The sequence below is a fragment of the Clupea harengus genome, chromosome 10, assembly GCF_900700415.2.
Source record: "Clupea harengus chromosome 10, Ch_v2.0.2, whole genome shotgun sequence".
NCBI classification, from domain to species: domain Eukaryota; kingdom Metazoa; phylum Chordata; class Actinopteri; order Clupeiformes; family Clupeidae; genus Clupea; species Clupea harengus.
Genome location: NC_045161.1, coordinates 1,087,851 through 1,094,135, shown reverse-complemented (window position 1 = coordinate 1,094,135; position 6,285 = coordinate 1,087,851).

Genomic DNA, 6,285 nt, shown 5'->3' with positions numbered 1-6,285 from the left:
AGAAGAACGTCAACTGTGTGTCATTGAGCTGTCTGGCATGGCCGCCCTGATTCACGTTCTGCCACTACATTTCTAGTGTATTAAGGGCCACAATTTGACTCGGCGGCCATTTAAAACTATTCTCGAGGCAGCAAAAACTGACAATCGCTCCGTACTGTCTAATGTCAGTGTTCATCAGTCCACTATGTGGACTTCTTATACACGTTTGATTTTGTTAAATTGCTACAGAGGGATCTGTCTCTGGGTCTACTGGGTCTGTGTGGACTGTGCAATATGGGTACCAATCTGGTCTCGCTGTTACCCAGAACCCCTTTGGAATCATCACAAAAAGCCCAGGACTCAACTTCCTGAAAAGGCTTGCACTCCATGACTGGAATATTCTCACTATATGAACCGATACTGTATATGGAGATGTTCTCACTATATAAACCCATGTATGGAGATGATTTTCATCTAGTAAGTGAGGACTAGCTCAAAGCAGTGCAAATGTGTGAGATTCTTCCACAGAGGTGGAGGACAAGGACAAAGAGGCCAGATGGCCATGAAATGTGGATTGCATATCGTGCTCTCTTCATTACAAAACGTGTTTGCTGTAAAAAAAACATACAGTATTTAATATTCAATGGTTAACTTTTTGTTTTGTTTTTACTGCTTTAATTCAGTACAGGTCTGTACGCTCTCTATCGTAGATTAACGTGTATCTTTTTAGAATACAACTTCTTCAACTGTTATGTTATTTGTTCATTTTATTTTCATACATTTCAGAAAACTGACTGAGACTTGGTTGGGAAGAATCCCCAAAGCATCATTTTGTAATTTCAAAAGTTTGGATTGTCTTGGGAGAAAACTAGACAACTACAGATAAATGTAATATTTGTCACAAAAATGTGGTCTCATTAGTATTAACACAACCAGTACTTATTTTCAGTGATGTCACTGGGTTCCTTATTGTCAATTAGGGGCGTACTGAAAGACAAGAAGGGCGTCAGGGTGCTAGTTCCAGTAACTAGGGTAGCTTTACATTTCTGTTAGTCTGTCATTTTAGTGTGGTGTGTTTAAATGTTTGTCTCTAGCTCAGAGTGAATAAGTATTTTAGACCCCATCATTAATCCTTGTGATCTTTGACTGCTTTGTGGGGCTTGAGTCACCCCTCAAAAAACCGAATTAAAGAAAACTCAGATTACCAAGACCTTTTGCATTATTATACACTTGTATCTCTGCCTTTTGATTTTTATGTGTATTTATATTTAAATGCTGATTATAACAAAGATAGCTGGTTGAGGTGTGATGGAGTTCCTGACACCAACCAGCTCTGTTCCTTTCTCAGGAAGATATGTACCAATGGAGAACATGGCCGTAGGCTCCTGAGGGTTATAGAGGCAGTCTTCAGAGAATGACTCCTCACAGTCCTCGTGCTGTCCGTCAGTGTGCACGCTCAAATACATTTGTACACTCTTGGCTCTCTAAACAAACATCACACCAGACCAGACCCGACCAGCTCAGACCAGGCCATGAACAATTCTAGGCAATCAATGCATTGTTTCAGGAGTGTGACGGGGAAGGGGAACATTTGATTGGCAGTTGTGCTTAAATATCAACAACCTTCAGCCTGAATCACGAACCCCACCTTTATAAACCAATACGGGCACATTTCATTCAGGTGGGATTTGACATTATTTGCGAGCACCTGGTGGGATTGATGACCAGTCAGTACAATACAAGTCAGAATTAAAGCAATGTAGAGATGTCAGCGACATCAAGGTATTGGACTGAGCGATCTTAAATTGAAACCTGCTCTGTAGCTATAACTAGACCAGTAGAAGAGCATAGGTGTCCAAGTTGACTGTGGACTAAAATGCAATTTAGTTTTTTTTTACTATTTTCCTTTGAATTAATATAGATGTCAAGAAATTCTGAAGGTAAGCCTATTTGGCTCAGTTACTTTTTCCTGAGATTTTATTAAAACACAGAGGATTTACTTTTGTATACCTCCCTGATTTGGTGCTGTTTTATATATCTCCCTAATTTGGTACTGCACATATTTTTCCTGGATGCCCAGGAGAATATCAAAACGAGGCACAAGACACTGATAAGGTAAGATGGATATGATCCAAAGATGAATTTCATTTCTTAGGCCTACTGAAAATATTCCACACCACCGCCACATATTTAGTTGATTGATATAAAATACAAAACACAAAATAATGATTTATCCCCTTTAAAGTGATTCACCTAAATCATCACTGGTGCAGCCCATTGGTTTTAGAACTTTGCTGTAAATACACTTGTATCCAGTCAAGGTCCAGTTCCTGGTGAATTAGTATCCTGGCAAAAACTACACCATGAAGACAAAAGAACACTCCAAGTAACTCCTCCAAAAGGTTATTGAAACGCATGATCTTTAGAGACTTTAGACTTTAGAGAGGCTCTACATCTGCCGTCCTCAGCAGGCCGTCCTCAAAGACTGAGTGACTGTGCTATTTAAATGAGAAATGGTGAGGGAGGCCAACAACACAACTATGACTCGTGTGAAGGCCAACAACAACACACCTATGACTCCTCTGAAGGAGGACAACACACCTGTGACTCCTCTGAAGGACAACAACACACCTGTGACTAAAGGAGGACAACAACAACACACCTGTGACTCCTCTGAAGGACAACAACACACCTGTGACTAAAGGAGGACAACAACAACACACCTGTGACTCCACTGAGGACAACAACACACCTGTGACTAAAGGAGGACAACAACACACCTGTGACTCCACTGAGGACAACAACACACCTGTGACTAAAGGAGGACAACAACAACACACCTGTGACTCCTCTGAGGACAACAACACACCTGTGACTCCTCTGAAGGACAACAACACACTTATGACTCCTCTGAAGGAGGACAACAACAACAACACACCTGTGACTCCTCTGAAGGAAGACAACAACAACACACCTGTGACTCCTCTGAAGGAGGACAACAACAACACACCTGTGACTCCTCAGGAGTTTCCGTGCTGCCCGGGTTCTTCACCAGTTACCTTTATGGGAGAGTGGCAAAGGGAAACCCACCGTTGATAAAAGCTCATTTGAAATATCGACTGGAGTTTGCAAGAAGGCATGTGGGAGACTCTGATGTCAAGTGGAAGTTCATGTCCAATGTCATCAATAATTGTCATGACCACTCACAAAATTTGAGATGCCATAATTCAATTCAATTCAATTCAATTTTATTTATATAGCGCCATAACAATACAATTGTCTTTAACCGTTTATGTCATATGCTACTCAGCTGTCATGACATCATACTGTCACTGAATCATACCAGCTTATGTCATATGCTACTAAGCTGTCATGGCATCATACTGTCACTGAATCATACCCAACAAGAATTCTGTTTGGTGTGATGAAAAGTGACACATGGTTTGAGTGTCATTTTACCCATGTCGTCACACTTTGAAAGATGACATGACATCTCAGATGTTCACCATTGCTGGGCACTCTTTTGCTCAACTAGTGCTTCCGGAACAGTTACTTCAGAGTAGGCTGTATCTCCAACTAGGACTTCACCTGTCCAACAGTGCTTGACCCAAATCAAATTGAGACAATGGTCACCCAAACCTTACCAGCATAAATTCACTTAAAAAGAAAAACATGATAAACCAGACAAATATCAAACCCAACCCAAGAAATGGATCCAAACAAGATGACATTCTCTCATGGAGTCCATTCTTGGCTAAAGATTCACCTATTGCTCAAAGCACAGGATTCAGTTTTCAAGTCTGAAAGTCTACAGCTCACCCAAGGCCAACCTGAGAGGGGGGATATCAGAGGCCAAATGTGAACACGCCAACACGGACGTGAGTTATATGACACCTGTGTGCTGCATAGCTTCCACTGCACTTTTAAAAACTGTGTTCAATTCAGTCAGTGTTTCCATCCCTCACTGCACGTTTGCAAAGCCATTGTTGGCTAGCTAGCGCTACAAAGTGCTGTATATTTTGTATATCATCATTCTCCACCCAGATTTCTATGAAGGAATTATTGTAGCAAAACAAACTGACCAACCGGGACATTTGACATTTGTAGATAGTCACTCATGTGTATCAGTAAACTTGAAGGCACAGAAAAATGCTTTAGGAGTTGTGAACTTGTAGAAGTTTTATCTCTCCCACAAACACAACAGTTACACCTTTTCAAATTCTTTATTGCAGGTGCACAAATTCTATTCTATGAATCACATATTAAGAAACTCATACGCTCACAGTTTTTCTGCAGTAAATATGGTTTAAAAACACATTCACACACCTATACATAAAACAATGCGAAGTCATGGGAAAAATGTGCACATCCACAAATCAGCATGTGAATTCATTCTTTTTACACCTGTATAATATTTTCTCACAAATACATTTTTGGGGGTTATTTTTTTTGCAGAAACACGTCAATATCAACTGCTTGAATCTGCTGCTGAGCCTAAAATGCAGTTTATTTCGCTCACAAATGACAAGTTCTGCACGCTCTTACTTTTTCACCACATATGTCAGTGAAATGTGAAGCAAATGTGATTTATGACATGGGCGGACACTGTTCAGAGATACGAGAACTCTTTGGACCAATCGAAGGAGCTTGTTTCGGTGGCTGTCACTTGGCGCCCGAACGATAGAAAAACCCCGCTGCGACAAGAACACTGTAGAAGACCTTCCCGACTCAGCTGGGGTGCTGGCACCTGATGTTTAAGGTAAATGTCCTGATATCAGCACACATATTTAAACTATAATCAAAAGTATAATGGTGGGTGATATCGGAAAACATACCTTAAACATCAGGTGGCAGCTCCTCAGTCAGGAAGGAAGATCTGCGAAGCTCTTTCTTCTATGTTCTTTCTCACAGCGCTAAATCAATAAATGTTTTCTCTCGTTCTGTTTCTGGGGATATACTTGAACTCTTATCACTGATTACTAGAAAGTAATGGAGTCGCCCCCTGGTGGTGGTGTTCCTAACGCGTTCTCTTCGAGGTGCTTTCTGTGCTGCTAGTTGACACCTGCATTCCAACCTCTGAACTTCGTACATTTTTGGGGTGATGGCTGGACTATGGTGGCCTCCCCTCTACCACTTAATGTCTTCCTCGGATGCTTAGTTTAAGGGGACAGCCTTCTCTACAAAGCGTCTGGGTGGTGTGATGCAACTTTCACTTTCTTCTTATGGAACCAGTAGTGCTCAATTGGACACCTAAACATGAGCAAAAATACAAATATCCCTTAAACATTTTAATCCCATTGTCTCTTTAGTCTTAATTTTCTCTGTTATTTCACTACCTGGCTAATGACACATAGCCAGATTGTTTTTTTTTTCATATTCAAACGGAGTGGCTAATTGTGGCACTCATAAATAGTGCCCAATGATGATCCAGGAAGTGGCACATCTGTATCATTTGTGAAAGGTTTGTCCTCTGTCTAAATCTGGAACTCAAAAGTACAGGGGTTTGAATACTGCATGTAGTATATTGACAAATAACTTATATAGCCTTTGGAAATATACTAGTGTGTAAATGCAATAAAAACACTGATTTGGAAATTGTGTAAGTAATTGATTAAAATACTTTTTTGTATTGTATACAGTGCTGCTTGAAGGTATGTGGACCCCTTGAGCAGTTACCTAATTGACTTTACCAATGCAGCTTACTTTTGCACATACAATAATTCCATGTTTCATGTAGTTTTTTTTGGCTACTTACACAATTCCCTCTAAACAAGTACATGCAATTGAGGGGTTCACATACTTTCAAGCAGCACTTGGTCTCCTCAACATGTCCACATAAGCTAATTGTTATGCAAATTCTGCAATAACAGTGCTTCTGTAATGGTAATTTCTAAGTGTGTTTCGATTATTATTCAATTCTTAGTAGGGTTAAAAAAGGTTAGATTATAGTCCCCTCCACAATTGTTGGCACACCTGGTAAAGATGATTAAAAAGTGTAGAAAATTCACCTTTAGGTGATGCTTTGTGCTATTCTGCCTTCCTCTGGGCCTGTAACAGGGCACGTGTCTAGCGAACGAGCTGTGTGTATATGCATTTGTGCCGAGATCACAATACTGCAAAGCACTCAGAGGTGGATATGTAGGTAGTTTGATTATAGGCAAACTATAAGCAGTAGATGGCAGTAAATGCTCTGACAGCCTATGAGAACAACAGAAGAAGAAGATGATGACGACGATGACGACATGACTTTACTCACGCTTTGAGTATTTTAATTGGTCAACATTCTTGCCCCGCCATAAGAACCTG